Source organism: Sinohyriopsis cumingii, chromosome 11 (genome assembly GCF_028554795.1).
Source record: "Sinohyriopsis cumingii isolate HCF-2022 chromosome 11, ASM2855479v2, whole genome shotgun sequence".
Classification (NCBI taxonomy): domain Eukaryota; kingdom Metazoa; phylum Mollusca; class Bivalvia; order Unionida; family Unionidae; genus Sinohyriopsis; species Sinohyriopsis cumingii.
The window spans coordinates 29,377,188-29,395,061 of record NC_142971.1 but is presented as its reverse complement, the minus strand read 5'-3'; positions in this window follow the sequence as shown (position 1 = coordinate 29,395,061).

Genomic DNA, 17,874 nt, shown 5'->3' with positions numbered 1-17,874 from the left:
ATTTGTATAAAAAAGAGCTGATAACTTTTTTTACATTTTATATATTTGGTAATTCATTCATTGCACTTTCAGAAGCTGGTATTGTCTAGTCTGGCAAAATTCATTTTCCCTATTTTAATAGCTGCTATGTATAGTGTACTTTAGACTAATTCAGACTGATTTTTTAACACAAGGGAGCAGTCATTTTAGTTAGCAGTGTGCTTAAATCATGTAAAATTTCCAAAAGTACAATATCCAAAAGAAATATCATCCACATTACATTAATGTAGCATAGAGGTATGCAAACATTCTCTCCACTGTGCATGTTTTAAATGCGAACTACTTCACCTTACATACGTCACTCTCTCAAAAGTACTTATTATCTGGTGAGCGCCACCATAAAGAAGATGTAGGTATTATTTTTTATGATTTAATTATGTTTATATGGCTGAAACATTTAAGTCGCAAGCATCAAAACAATCCTTATGAATAATTCTCCTGCTTTTTTCCCCACAGAACAGTATTTATGAGTGTCAGAGTCTCTAACAAGTCCAGCCTCCGCCCCCCCCCCATGATAAAAGTGAGCGATTTTAAGAATGCACATTACATTTTGTAAACATAGCAACCAATGTTATGCTGAATGATAGGAACATGAAACTAGCCAGAATTATTTCTGAGATATCAACAATGAATTTTACAATTAGAAAAGGGAGGTAACTCATCAGCTTCATAAAGGTCAAAGGTCAAAGTGTAAAATATTTGCCTATTGTTTAATATGGAAGAAGCGAATTCACTTTCTCATCATTTATTTTTTTATTTCATTGCAAATAAATGAAAAGAAACATTTTCACCATATATTTCTGTCACTTATTGCAACAGTTTTAAATTTAAGTTGACTCTATTCCTATATTCTAAGTCTTCTAATTTCCCCATAATTAAGGTCACTACTCACACAAACATACCTCATGGCAAATTATGTAAGCAAGAGAAAAATGATCATAATTAGCTTATTTTCATGCTTAAACACAATATGAATGTACCATTTTATTCAGAACATCATACATAATTATATGAAAATAAAAAAAAATAATTGCAAACATTTTTTTATTTTCTTTAAGGTGGCGCTATACAGTTTCGCATTTTGCATAGGGTTAGGAATTTAAAGAAAAAGAATGTCCCCGGCTTTCCTCACTGGTTATACTGGCTATTTAAAAAAGACCTTGTATATCTTAGGTATAATGCAAAGAACCTTTAATTCCCTTTATTTTGGTGTATGATTGATGGGTGTACTATGGGTTATAGAGTATACAGCTTGGCCTTACTTCAAATGTGCACCTTTCAAAAAAGTGCTAGCTCTACTTGGTCATTTTCACTTCCTGAACTTCAGAGGTCATTTGTATAAAAAAGAGCCGATAACTTTTTTTACATTTTATGTATTTGGTAATTCATTCATTGCACTTTCAGAAGCTGGTATTGTCTAGTCTGGCAAAATTCATTTTCCCTATTTTAATAGCTGCTATGTATAGTGTACTTTAGACTAATTCAGACTGATTTTTTAACACAAGGGAGCAGTCATTTTAGTTAGCAGTGTGCTTAAATCATGTAAAATTTCCAAAAGTACAATATCCAAAAGAAATATCATCCACATTACATTAATGTAGCATAGAGGTATGCAAACATTCTCTCCACTGTGCATGTTTTAAATGCGAACTACTTCACCTTACATACGTCACTCTCTCAAAAGTACTTATTATCTGGTGAGCGCCACCATAAAGAAGATGTAGGTATTATTTTTTATGATTTAATTATGTTTATATGGCTGAAACATTTAAGTCGCAAGCATCAAAACAATCCTTATGAATAATTCTCCTGCTTTTTTCCCCACAGAACAGTATTTATGAGTGTCAGAGTCTCTAACAAGTCCAGCCTCCGCCCCCCCCCCATGATAAAAGTGAGCGATTTTAAGAATGCACATTACATTTTGTAAACATAGCAACCAATGTTATGCTGAATGATAGGAACATGAAACTAGCCAGAATTATTTCTGAGATATCAACAATGAATTTTACAATTAGAAAAGGGAGGTAACTCATCAGCTTCATAAAGGTCAAAGGTCAAAGTGTAAAATATTTGCCTATTGTTTAATATGGAAGAAGCGAATTCACTTTCTCATCATTTATTTTTTTATTTCATTGCAAATAAATGAAAAGAAACATTTTCACCATATATTTCTGTCACTTATTGCAACAGTTTTAAATTTAAGTTGACTCTATTCCTATATTCTAAGTCTTCTAATTTCCCCATAATTAAGGTCACTACTCACACAAACATACCTCATGGCAAATTATGTAAGCAAGAGAAAAATGATCATAATTAGCTTATTTTCATGCTTAAACACAATATGAATGTACCATTTTATTCAGAACATCATACATAATTATATGAAAATAAAAAAAAATAATTGCAAACATTTTTTTATTTTCTTTAAGGTGGCGCTATACAGTTTCGCATTTTGCATAGGGTTAGGAATTTAAAGAAAAAGAATGTCCCCGGCTTTCCTCACTGGTTATACTGGCTATTTAAAAAAGACCTTGTATATCTTAGGTATAATGCAAAGAACCTTTAATTCCCTTTATTTTGGTGTATGATTGATGGGTGTACTATGGGTTATAGAGTATACAGCTTGGCCTTACTTCAAATGTGCACCTTTCAAAAAAGTGCTAGCTCTACTTGGTCATTTTCACTTCCTGAACTTCAGAGGTCATTTGTATAAAAAAGAGCTGATAACTTTTTTTACATTTTATATATTTGGTAATTCATTCATTGCACTTTCAGAAGCTGGTATTGTCTAGTCTGGCAAAATTCATTTTCCCTATTTTAATAGCTGCTATGTATAGTGTACTTTAGACTAATTCAGACTGATTTTTTAACACAAGGGAGCAGTCATTTTAGTTAGCAGTGTGCTTAAATCATGTAAAATTTCCAAAAGTACAATATCCAAAAGAAATATCATCCACATTACATTAATGTAGCATAGAGGTATGCAAACATTCTCTCCACTGTGCATGTTTTAAATGCGAACTACTTCACCTTACATACGTCACTCTCTCAAAAGTACTTATTATCTGGTGAGCGCCACCATAAAGAAGATGTAGGTATTATTTTTTATGATTTAATTATGTTTGTATGGCTGAAACATTTAAGTCGCAAGCATCAAAACAATCCTTATGAATAATTCTCCTGCTTTTTTCCCCACAGAACAGTATTTATGAGTGTCAGAGTCTCTAACAAGTCCAGCCTCCGCCCCCCCCCCATGATAAAAGTGAGCGATTTTAAGAATGCACATTACATTTTGTAAACATAGCAACCAATGTTATGCTGAATGATAGGAACATGAAACTAGCCAGAATTATTTCTGAGATATCAACAATGAATTTTACAATTAGAAAAGGGAGGTAACTCATCAGCTTCATAAAGGTCAAAGGTCAAAGTGTAAAATATTTGCCTATTGTTTAATATGGAAGAAGCGAATTCACTTTCTCATCATTTATTTTTTTATTTCATTGCAAATAAATGAAAAGAAACATTTTCACCATATATTTCTGTCACTTATTGCAACAGTTTTAAATTTAAGTTGACTCTATTCCTATATTCTAAGTCTTCTAATTTCCCCATAATTAAGGTCACTACTCACACAAACATACCTCATGGCAAATTATGTAAGCAAGAGAAAAATGATCATAATTAGCTTATTTTCATGCTTAAACACAATATGAATGTACCATTTTATTCAGAACATCATACATAATTATATGAAAATAAAAAAAAATAATTGCAAACATTTTTTTATTTTCTTTAAGGTGGCGCTATACAGTTTCGCATTTTGCATAGGGTTAGGAATTTAAAGAAAAAGAATGTCCCCGGCTTTCCTCACTGGTTATACTGGCTATTTAAAAAAGACCTTGTATATCTTAGGTATAATGCAAAGAACCTTTAATTCCCTTTATTTTGGTGTATGATTGATGGGTGTACTATGGGTTATAGAGTATACAGCTTGGCCTTACTTCAAATGTGCACCTTTCAAAAAAGTGCTAGCTCTACTTGGTCATTTTCACTTCCTGAACTTCAGAGGTCATTTGTATAAAAAAGAGCCGATAACTTTTTTTACATTTTATGTATTTGGTAATTCATTCATTGCACTTTCAGAAGCTGGTATTGTCTAGTCTGGCAAAATTCATTTTCCCTATTTTAATAGCTGCTATGTATAGTGTACTTTAGACTAATTCAGACTGATTTTTTAACACAAGGGAGCAGTCATTTTAGTTAGCAGTGTGCTTAAATCATGTAAAATTTCCAAAAGTACAATATCCAAAAGAAATATCATCCACATTACATTAATGTAGCATAGAGGTATGCAAACATTCTCTCCACTGTGCATGTTTTAAATGCGAACTACTTCACCTTACATACGTCACTCTCTCAAAAGTACTTATTATCTGGTGAGCGCCACCATAAAGAAGATGTAGGTATTATTTTTTATGATTTAATTATGTTTATATGGCTGAAACATTTAAGTCGCAAGCATCAAAACAATCCTTATGAATAATTCTCCTGCTTTTTTCCCCACAGAACAGTATTTATGAGTGTCAGAGTCTCTAACAAGTCCAGCCTCCGCCCCCCCCCCATGATAAAAGTGAGCGATTTTAAGAATGCACATTACATTTTGTAAACATAGCAACCAATGTTATGCTGAATGATAGGAACATGAAACTAGCCAGAATTATTTCTGAGATATCAACAATGAATTTTACAATTAGAAAAGGGAGGTAACTCATCAGCTTCATAAAGGTCAAAGGTCAAAGTGTAAAATATTTGCCTATTGTTTAATATGGAAGAAGCGAATTCACTTTCTCATCATTTATTTTTTTATTTCATTGCAAATAAATGAAAAGAAACATTTTCACCATATATTTCTGTCACTTATTGCAACAGTTTTAAATTTAAGTTGACTCTATTCCTATATTCTAAGTCTTCTAATTTCCCCATAATTAAGGTCACTACTCACACAAACATACCTCATGGCAAATTATGTAAGCAAGAGAAAAATGATCATAATTAGCTTATTTTCATGCTTAAACACAATATGAATGTACCATTTTATTCAGAACATCATACATAATTATATGAAAATAAAAAAAAATAATTGCAAACATTTTTTTATTTTCTTTAAGGTGGCGCTATACAGTTTCGCATTTTGCATAGGGTTAGGAATTTAAAGAAAAAGAATGTCCCCGGCTTTCCTCACTGGTTATACTGGCTATTTAAAAAAGACCTTGTATATCTTAGGTATAATGCAAAGAACCTTTAATTCCCTTTATTTTGGTGTATGATTGATGGGTGTACTATGGGTTATAGAGTATACAGCTTGGCCTTACTTCAAATGTGCACCTTTCAAAAAAGTGCTAGCTCTACTTGGTCATTTTCACTTCCTGAACTTCAGAGGTCATTTGTATAAAAAAGAGCCGATAACTTTTTTTACATTTTATATATTTGGTAATTCATTCATTGCACTTTCAGAAGCTGGTATTGTCTAGTCTGGCAAAATTCATTTTCCCTATTTTAATAGCTGCTATGTATAGTGTACTTTAGACTAATTCAGACTGATTTTTTAACACAAGGGAGCAGTCATTTTAGTTAGCAGTGTGCTTAAATCATGTAAAATTTCCAAAAGTACAATATCCAAAAGAAATATCATCCACATTACATTAATGTAGCATAGAGGTATGCAAACATTCTCTCCACTGTGCATGTTTTAAATGCGAACTACTTCACCTTACATACGTCACTCTCTCAAAAGTACTTATTATCTGGTGAGCGCCACCATAAAGAAGATGTAGGTATTATTTTTTATGATTTAATTATGTTTATATGGCTGAAACATTTAAGTCGCAAGCATCAAAACAATCCTTATGAATAATTCTCCTGCTTTTTTCCCCACAGAACAGTATTTATGAGTGTCAGAGTCTCTAACAAGTCCAGCCTCCGCCCCCCCCCCCCATGATAAAAGTGAGCGATTTTAAGAATGCACATTACATTTTGTAAACATAGCAACCAATGTTATGCTGAATGATAGGAACATGAAACTAGCCAGAATTATTTCTGAGATATCAACAATGAATTTTACAATTAGAAAAGGGAGGTAACTCATCAGCTTCATAAAGGTCAAAGGTCAAAGTGTAAAATATTTGCCTATTGTTTAATATGGAAGAAGCGAATTCACTTTCTCATCATTTATTTTTTTATTTCATTGCAAATAAATGAAAAGAAACATTTTCACCATATATTTCTGTCACTTATTGCAACAGTTTTAAATTTAAGTTGACTCTATTCCTATATTCTAAGTCTTCTAATTTCCCCATAATTAAGGTCACTACTCACACAAACATACCTCATGGCAAATTATGTAAGCAAGAGAAAAATGATCATAATTAGCTTATTTTCATGCTTAAACACAATATGAATGTACCATTTTATTCAGAACATCATACATAATTATATGAAAATAAAAAAAAATAATTGCAAACATTTTTTTATTTTCTTTAAGGTGGCGCTATACAGTTTCGCATTTTGCATAGGGTTAGGAATTTAAAGAAAAAGAATGTCCCCGGCTTTCCTCACTGGTTATACTGGCTATTTAAAAAAGACCTTGTATATCTTAGGTATAATGCAAAGAACCTTTAATTCCCTTTATTTTGGTGTATGATTGATGGGTGTACTATGGGTTATAGAGTATACAGCTTGGCCTTACTTCAAATGTGCACCTTTCAAAAAAGTGCTAGCTCTACTTGGTCATTTTCACTTCCTGAACTTCAGAGGTCATTTGTATAAAAAAGAGCCGATAACTTTTTTTACATTTTATATATTTGGTAATTCATTCATTGCACTTTCAGAAGCTGGTATTGTCTAGTCTGGCAAAATTCATTTTCCCTATTTTAATAGCTGCTATGTATAGTGTACTTTAGACTAATTCAGACTGATTTTTTAACACAAGGGAGCAGTCATTTTAGTTAGCAGTGTGCTTAAATCATGTAAAATTTCCAAAAGTACAATATCCAAAAGAAATATCATCCACATTACATTAATGTAGCATAGAGGTATGCAAACATTCTCTCCACTGTGCATGTTTTAAATGCGAACTACTTCACCTTACATACGTCACTCTCTCAAAAGTACTTATTATCTGGTGAGCGCCACCATAGCCATTTCGCAGTTATTATCTCCCCTTGAAAACACCAGAGGGCGTCACGGTGCAACTCACTTCCGGATAGTTCAATCAATAAAGATGGCAGATGTACAGATGCAGACCAAGAAAATGTGACAGACCACCCACATTTTGCAAGCAAGGTCAATATCTCAATATCAAAAAAAGAAATTCTATCAATATTTGATTAATTTATTTTTACATCTTTTATTTTTTTCCTAACTTGCGCTGTTCCCAGCTTTCAAGTAAATGTTCACTGCCCATTTCAAAACTTCATTATCTTTCCATTACTACCTCGTGCACTAGTTTGTGTTATTTGGTCGTGCTAAAGTGTATCGCTGCGTAAAAAGAGTGTTATTGCAATTTATCTCGCTTTATGTACTTTTATCAAGAAGTGATCAACATATAAGAAATAAAGCAGTAACTGAGTTTCTTGATATGTGGAAGCCTGTGAGACTGACAGGATTATACATTTTTGGAGAGAACGCTGTTATTGGTTGATCTTACAATTAGTCAGTACTGAAAAGTTAGAAGCTACCATGACAATCAAGTAATTAATTGAGTAATTGATTAATTAATCAATTAATTAAGTAAGTAAGTAAAAAAAGTAATTAATTAATTAATTATTAATATAAGAAGAAGATGACAAACAAGAACAAGAACAAGAAGAAGAAAAGCAAGAACAAGAAGGAAAAGAACTATCTAAATTGATATAATGGTATGGTGATGACAACAATGATGATAGTGCTGCTAATGGTGATGATGATGATGTAGCTGGAGGTTGCTTATTTTGTGGGTGAACATTATTTTTAACCTGATTGTATGTATTCATGATCACCAACTCCTCTCCATCCCCCCAAAAAAAATAAAAAAATAAAAAAAAAATCTTTTGTTACAACACTTTTGGGAAACGAAGAAAATTGGACTTAAATATTTGATGAAGAGGTACAGTGCTTTTGTGGAAACTAATTTTTCTATTTGTGTGTATGTGACACAATTACACAAACGTGTCAATCATTTTTCTCACTTCCTCAGATTATCACATCATCAGCCAAGGGTGATTTACCCTAGCTACATAAGTTTCATCGTCTCGGAATACATAAGGATGATAATGTCCTACTTTAGTTTAAAGTTTGAATCTCTTCTGACTGAAATGGACTATTTTCGTGATTAAACTAATATGGATAGTTCATTTTATCTAATATTAAGTGGCATGACAAGGAGATTAAACCTTTGGGGCGGGGAGTGTGTGCTCAACTTAGTTATAGGGCTTGAGTTTTATTTGGAAGCATACGATTATGAAACCTCGATTTTAGGTATATGATGTCAGGAGGAGGAAGTAGATAATATCAATTTGCATGCAGGAGCGTAGTAAAGGATGTTGGGGGTATGGACGGAGTGTTTGCTCCGGTCTCCAGTGGTCTTGGGGCACCAAAACCATGGATGGGCGCCAGAGGTCTAGTGGTGCCAAAACTCCTTTGGGTTATCATCGTCGTCCCGACGCTATTTACCTTTAATAAGCCACTGCTTGCATGCAAAGTTATAACGTATTTACGGTTTAAAACAAACATCGCTCTTGTCGCCAGGACAATTTGTTACTTTTGACATGACTTATTGTTATTATTATTATTATTATTATTATTTCAATATTTCGATGATTTGTTCTTGTTGGCACAGCCAATGACATCAAAGTAGAAATGTGATACACTATGCCTAGCTTTTGCTTCACATGTAAGACAAAACAAGTTCTTTAAATTGCCTGACAATGTAATCAAGAAGTTATCTTCATACCCAAACTATACAGTGATAAAAGACAGCAGCGACTGACCTAAAAATACACAAAAGACGCACACATACGTATATAAACACATATCGATACGTAACTGTTTACATAGATACATGGACTCTTCGTCCTTCTTTCCTTTCTCCCACATAAATCTTTTCATGGAAAGAAAAAAGGACACTATGCTTTTAATTTTATCGCGAAATTCTTCAAACTTATGACGAAAATATAAATCAAAATATAAATCAAAATAAAAAATCATTATTTGGACAGAATTTTTTGAGTAAAAGTAATATGATTGAAATTTTTTCTAAATTGTAATCAAAGTAATTTTTCAATAAATTATATTGAAAGTAATTTAGAGACAATTTCAATCTTATTACTTTTACTCAAAAATTCTGTCCTAATAGTTCCATAGCCAGTAAACAAACCCTTAATTAAGCATTATTTGCCACTTGAAATTTGAGAAATGGATATTCATATCCACGAAAGCGTTCTCATTCTTCAGGGTTATGTCCCGAGTGCATACGATCTTAAATATAAATACCCACACGTGTCTCGGCCACCAAAGAAGAGGTCGCAATTTCGAAACTCGCGGCGTCATCCCATTTCTTCAAACACGTGTTTATATTTGTATGTTAAAACTTTCTTTTAAACTCGCTCATCCAATTATATAATTGTAATACCGAAATAAATTAATTTATTCTCAATATATTTTAACAGAAAATTACTTTCAATATAATTAATGAAAAATTACTTTTAACAAAATTTAGAGAAAATTCCAATCTTAATACTTTTACTAAATAATTTCTGTTCTAATATAAATACAAATGACACTGTAAAGTGTCGAATTTTTAGTAAGTATTGAACCTTAAAGTTGAATGCATTGAGCATTAAAATTTTATCACATTTAAGCCAGAAAAGTCTTTGTGAAGGATCACTTCGATCTTTCTTCTGCCCCCTCCCCATGTCAGTGTTAAACTTGAAAGGCCAGCATCTACGACTCATTGAGATTTGTCCAGGGCATCGCAACGCTGTTCTGAGAAAGTAAAATTTGAGCTACCAACCATAACCGCTTGATAGGAACCCATGTCAAATAGTTATTTTCAAAGGGAAATTGATATGTAACGTACTTCAGATATTCTAGGCTTTCCAAAATTTTATGAGAAAAAAAAATGATTATCTTGGGAAAAATTTAGGAATCGCTACTTACGATTGGTCAGAGTAAATTAAGGCGTACACTTTGGAAGTAATGTGAATTTAAAGAGACGTGAAGTTTGGCTCCGAGGAAGCCTAAAAGAAATAGCTTTCCACGTTAAACAAGAAAGTGACCAGGAAACTGTCTTGTAAGAAAATACAGATTTTAGTGCCAGGACGCACAATTTCTGAAAGAGAACAGCATTAAGGAAAGCAATTTTATTTTTTCACGTAATTTTCTATTTTTGATTGTTTGTTTTATGCAAATGTGTTTGATATGACTAGGACCATATTATGTATCGTTTAGTCAATTTCATGGAAATTTATTGATGTTTGAGTTGTTATGCAATTTATCTCTTTAATTTTACAGTTATTAGTTCACAGATAGAATTGACGGGTTGCATGCGATCCAAATTTTCATATGTATAGGATTTCATAGGGTGATATGAAATAATTTTATTTTGTCTGTTAGGACGATACTGAGTATCGTGAGCTAGCGATAATCGCATATTTATATCTGAATTTGTAATATTTAAATAATCTTGTAAGTTAAGGATTGCTGTGAGATAGAATTTTGTGAATTTTATGCAATAGTTATCGAGCATGTGGTAGCATAGGTAAAGAGATACGGTAATGTTAGATACATCGCTCACGTGTTAATTTATGGTCGGTCGCTGTGAAGTGAGTTTGATGATCTATCGAACTGGGTCAGAATGTATGCAGTGTTCGGATAGCTAGTTATGCTTCTGAATAAAGGAAGTGAGGGAATTGTATGAACGTATAGGAAGTGATACGTATAGAGATTTAGGGGTGGATTTTGTCCTTTAAGGAAACAGCTTTCTGTGACCTAGTGGTTAGAGCGTCCGCCTCGGATGTAGAAAGTCGCAAATTCGAACTCAGGCCGAGTTATACCAAAGACATATAAAAATGGTTCTCTCAACTGCCTCGCTAGGCGCTCAGCATTTAGGGGTTAGTGTTAGGATTGGTAGGCCTGGTGTCAGGATAATGTAACTAGGTGGAACATGATGCTACATGTCTGCGGCATGATGCCCCAGTGCTAGACATCGCTATGAAACTATCTCTCTACATCGTAGCGATATGACTGAAAATTGTTAAAGCTACGTCAAAAATTCATATCACACAGAGACATACGCACTCACGTTTTGTTAGTGATGATTTAATATTCTTTATGCGTATGTAGGAGTCTTCAGCATAGGCAGCAACGGATGATAAACATGCGCAGTGGAAGATCGTCCGTGACATGTAACGATGATTAGAGCACATGTCAACGCGTTTTTTTATTGGTATCAAGTGACAACAGATTTGACACGTGCTCTCTGCGAGATGAATTTGGCCTTTTTCAGGTTATTGCTACATCGACACGTTTCTGTCCTTGTTCATAAAATAAATATGTTAAAAATCTCGTGTCATTTGCTTTTTATATGAAGTTCGTGACTTTCATTTCATACTTTTGAATTTTTTTACAGTAACATTGGAAAGGGAATTTTTGGAGTATCACATGACTACTGGACCCCGATGTCATGGGTAGTCATGTGACTAGCAATGCAAATAGCGAGTGCAGGGTAACATTTAGTCGACGCTGTTGTTTCGTCTCGTCTGTCAACGAATTCAAGATATAAAGAATGTTAAACTTGAAAATTCTGAGACGATGACTCGTCTTCCAATAGATTTCATGCAAATAGGGCGCTCTTAAAGGTCGTTGAAGTTGGCTATACCCTCGAATTCCAACTTTTCCATGAGCAGTGCTCTCTGGTCTCACTCCACAATCTGAAGTGGCTACTAACTGATTACCCACCATCGTGCCTCTTGTTTAACCTCGTACAACATTGTTCACCTACTTTAACACTGATGTTCTTCTGTGTAATTAATTTATATTGTGTGCTTGAATTTTGTCCGTAAGTGACGGTTGTGCCTACTTGATTTTTGCCATGATTATATATGGTAAATAAGATATTTAATAAAATTTAAGTTCAAGGCCTGACCTTTTTACCCGCTAAGAATGTTTTGGAAGCGAACTTATCAGCAAAAAATTTAGTGAAATTAACCATCTGAAATTTTGGAAGTCAAGAACAATGTATTGCGTAGCAGGTAAAGTGGGGTCCATATATTAAAATGTTTGGTAAACATTTATTCATTCCTATTTTAATATCGGTCTTCGTGATTCTGCTATCAGAGTTTATAGTTGTGTTCAAATATAACTCTAGAAGAATTATTTATTTAAATTATACATTGAAAGTACAATGTGGTCATTGACCTTTTTAACTAAAACACTACTTTGTGATTATGGAGGATTAATTCAAAGACATTCTAGATCATGTGTTACATCAAGATATTCATGAATATTGTAAATCATTTTAAATATTCTATACTTTTGGACTTATGACAGGACAATTAGGATTATTTAAAATTTAATTCGCAGTACTGTAAATGTCTTTTCAATTTTCACTTTGTAGTCTGGGGAAAAACACTGTTTAATTTTACTCAAATTGTTGATTTCACTTTCTTTCTGTTAGATAGTTTAAGATCAACTATTCAGTAGCATCACCAAAGTATCTTCAATCCTTGCTGTTGAATGTCATTAAAACATCTTGCACCAGATCTTATGTGTTGACTTTGTGTAAACAAAACCTTAATTACGGAGCTGGAACAGTTGAATACTTGAGATAAATTTATGCTAAAGAAGTAATAAAATATTAACAATGAATGACTGAATTAAATCAACGAATCCCCTCAAGTAAACACAACTAAATATTTTTCAAGACTAATATTAACATTAGGAATATCTAATTCCCAGTAATTTATTTTTTATATAGATAACTAAGACGTGATACCAAGCGGTCCAATAATCATTATAAAATGATCAGAACTCGTTGATAACATCAGGTGTTTTAATATTAGCCGATCAGAAATTAGGTCTTTCTTGACTTTCAAAAACTCAAGTCATGAAGTCAAATCAAATCAACATGTTTACTTCAGGAAGCATACAACTCAGCCTTTAAACTGTGAATCAATTTAAACAAGAATTACTTAATCTTTAAAGTACGAACACATTCATAAAGAAAATTAGTATTTAAAATATTATTGACTAAATTACCCATGCAAACTCTAATCATGATAATAATAAACATTATAGATATATACATAACAGAATGAATATCTTACTAAATCAAAGTCTTAGTTCTTGTGTAATATCAGCAAATATGCATAATCAATACTAGTTCGCTCAACCATTTTTAACGAGTTTTTAATTTAAAAAATAAACAATAATACCCCTAGCTGACAAAAATGTGTCCCCACCATATTCGAAAAGCACTTATCACTCGACCACTTTTAACGAGTTTTTAATTTAAAAAAAAATAAACAAGTAAATACCCCTAGGTCACAAAAATGTGACCCCCACCATTTTAAAAGAGCACTTATCTAGGAATGTGTTTTACGACTTTTAATTATATATAAAGAAAACTAGCTCAACGAAACTTTACAATCCAGGTTTTTTTGTAAAGTAAAGCAGGCTTATGACGGCTTGACCATTCACGTTTGTCATTTTTGGAGTGAGAAAAACTAGCTCACCAAGGTAACAACTGGTCCTCCATAATTTTTTCAAAGTTTATTGCATTATTTACAAAACGGAATAGAAAACGAATTTTAACAAATCAAGAGATACTACCAAAAAACAGACACTTTTCACAAAAACCGATAGATGTTTTTGATGATTACATTTTAAAACTTTGATAATGATTGAATAATGATTAGATTTAGAGTACAGTGTGATGTGAATTTTTGTCTTAGTCACTTAAACTGGGCAGTATGGGTGACACTATCAAGACGGGAAATTTCGTACTGCCATTTATCAAAGTTTTTAAAATCAATTTACAAGTTTCACATTTACTTTCAACTACGATAGATGTTGTCTCAGTGAACACTTCCATCGACTGATAATCATGAATATGGATATATTATTGTAAAAATTAAATATATGATTTATAATTTATAATGGACCTAAAACAACATCAAACTGTATCTCATGGATTTGTAGAACCTAGACCAGATGATGTGTAAAGTGAGAACCTAGACGAGCTGATGTGTTAAATGAGAACCTAGACCAGCTGATGTGTTAGGTGAGAACCTAGACCAGCTGATGTGTTAAGTGAGAACCTAGACCAGCTGATGTGTTAAGTGCAAACCTAGACCAGCTGATGTGTTAAGTGAGAACCTAGACCAGCTGATGTGTTAAGTGAGAACCTAGACCAGCTGATGTGTTAAGTGAGAACCTAGACCAGCTGATGTGTTAAGTGAGAACCTAGACCAGCTGATATGTTAAGTGAGAACCTAGACCAGCTGATGTGTTAAGTGAGAACCTAGACCAGCTGATGTGTTAAGTGAGAACCTAGACCAGCTGATGTGTTAAGTGAGAACCTAGACCAGCTGATGTGTTAAGTGAGAACCTAGACCAGCTGATATGTTAAGTGAGAACCTAGACCAGCTGATGTGTTAAATGCAAACCTAGATTAGCTGATGTGTTAAGTGAGAACCTAGACCAGCTGATGTGTTAAGTGCAAACCTAGACCAGCTGATGTGTTAAGTGCAAACCTAGACCAGTTGATGTGTTAAGTGCAATAATCAACGTTATAATGATGGAACTGGAGCAGTTGAATACTGGAGGAAATGCTGAAAGAATAAATACACAATTATCTGGTGATGAAAATATAAGATGAATTTATTTTGTTCTACAAAACAGCAGTGGGCAATCAGATAGAGGAGTATCGAGTATTACGACTAAAACGTTTTGTAAAATTCAACAAATGCTTTTTTTCCTTTGAGTACGAATTAAAAATGTAAACAAATAACAACAGAATTTACAGTATTGTAAATAAAATCAGAAATAGTCCTAAAAGTTCAAGATTATTCCCATTAAATAATGTGGTGTTGAACAAGGAAAACACATACAGATCAACAGATACATTGTTTAGACGTGCAAAAGATGGGCATTTATTTTTATCTTATATGCAGCAACATATTCAGAAGAAATCAATATAAGCTATGATGTTCCATTCAGCATTGAATGTTTGGTAGGATTCTTGGCTTTCTATATCACGTACAATACATATCTGCCGGTTACGTATCACTATCATTATCGATGCCCCCTTGAGTAAAATATTTTATTATCAGCTAAAAAGAAAAAGAAAAAATTGGATACGTTGCAATTTATTTGTAAATTTATACATTTTACATGGGTAGGCCGCTCCGATGGCCTAGTGGTTAGAGCGTCCGACTCGGATGCGAGAGGTTGTGGGTTCGATCCATGGCCGAGTCATACCAAAGACTTACAAAAATAATGCTAATAGCTGCCTCACTTGGCGCATTAATAGATTGTTGTAAGGACTGGTCGACCTGGTATCAGGATAATGGGACTGGGTGGGACATCATGCTACATGTCTGCGACATGATGCCCCAGTGCTAGGCATGACTATAAACTACCACTCTGCAGACATAGTAGCGATATGACTGAAAACTTGTTAAATCTACGTTAAAAATCCAAATCACACACACACACACACATGGGTATACCAGTTTAACATACAATTATAGATAATTTTCAGCTAAATAAACATGCACAATTTATGACATATCACTATTTCACTCAAATGGAACAAATGAAGGACACGAATGTGTTAACAGCAAGCTGCTTTAACAATCTTGTCAATAGCTTTAACACTTCCTACGTGTCTTAGCTCAATAAATTCAATAGGGATGATGCCCTAGCAACGTCTGAAGTTTGGCAAAACGAGACCCATATAACGTTCACGTGACTTAGGACAAATGCATTTTTTCTCACCTTCGAGTGATGTAACTGATGCCTCTCGTATACAGTTAGGAATGGTGAATTCCGTTTGATAACACTGCATTTTCTCTGTTGACGTTTCGGTCAACCATCACAATATCACCTAGCAGCTGATTACTGGCAAGTCTTGATTTTTTTTAATTTTTTTTTTTTTGGCATACTTGTCAGAGGTTCTACCCCCCCCCCCCCATCCGTCAGAAGTAAATGTAACAAGACCTTGAGGGGCAATGCCTATTAGATACTTCACAGTCTAGTTATGTTTGTAATTGGAATATGTGTACACTTTGTTAGGAGCACCGCTCGGCCTCTCTGTAAATAATTCGAGCACAGCAACTATTTTTTCTCACGTGCTCTCGCTTTGGCCATCGTTCCAGAACCGCTCCGGTGGCCTAGTGGTTAGAGCGTCCGCCTCGGAGGTCGCGGGTTCAAACCCCGGCCGATTCATACCAAAGACTTTAAAAAATGGTACTAACAGCTACCTCACTAGGCGCTCAGCATTAAGAGGTTAGAGTTAGGACCGGTCGGTCTGGTGTCAGGATAATGTGACTCGGTGGGGCATCAATTCTACACGTCTGCGGCATGATGCTTCAGTGCTAGACATCGTAGCGATATGACTGAAAAATTGTTAAAGCTACGTTAAAAACCTAAATCACACACACACATTCAGAACGTCAAGTCTAATGTAGAGTACATTCAGATTATTATGAAAACTTCTTTGCACAGTAGGCACAGAAATATTCAAATGATAGGCTCTGTCTTGGGAAAAATCATTCATTCTACAAGACACTATTGAAATTCATTTTCTTTCTATACATATTCACTGTTGCTACTCATATGTCGCTCGATTAAGTTAACACATCGGCATTGGGAAAACGTGTAAATTCTTACTTTTTTAGATTGTCAACATTTGATTGAAGGTTGTATAATCCTTTAAAATCAAATTTTTCATTTTTGTTTCGTCTCGATGAACGTGTTATCATCTTCTAGTTGTTTGCTTGCTTCGATCGTTAAGTCAGTTTTAGATCGCTCATTCCCATCGCCTTTGAAATGACTTTCATCTTCCAGTGCAGGCTGAGACGACACGTTCCATTACGTTGTGTTCATGACATTGATATGATGTACTGTCGTTCTGATGATCTGTAATTTCAGCAGATTCTGATATGTCATCTTATTGAATGATATCTATGAATTATATATGCATTTTTGTCAATGTTAGTAGAGATGATTCTGCCTTTATCTGTCTCTTTAGTTTCAGCAGGTTGACCAGATTAAAGCTTATTCCAGAGCGTAGCTATCCGATCAGCAAGGTGCGATAATAAGGGAAGTAACTCGTGTATTAGTTTAGCTTTATGTACGATTTAACAAAAAATAAATCTGAATTGACAGCCGCCTTTCTAGTATTTTACATGTATGAAAGCGCATACTTGTATGGGAAATATAAGTTGTATGTACGAATTGTAATAAATTATCTGATACACCATGCAGAAGATATAAACGAAGTTACATAACTGACTCTGGTTTAAACGAATCATCCCGCTTGCTTGACTATGCCTAAAGATGTCGAAGTATGTTATCGCTGAATTTGCCGTTAAGCTTTTTCTGAGAATTTATGCGATAATCTTCAATAGCACTTGGGTGGACAAGGCGCGAAATAAAGCAGTGGCGTCGCTGGGGGGGGGGGGGGGGGGGGGAGGGCGGTGCGGGGGGGGGGGGGGGGCGGACCGCACCGTGTGACACCATCTCAGAGGGGTGACACCAAAATGAAAAATGCAAATTTTACAGAGCACACAC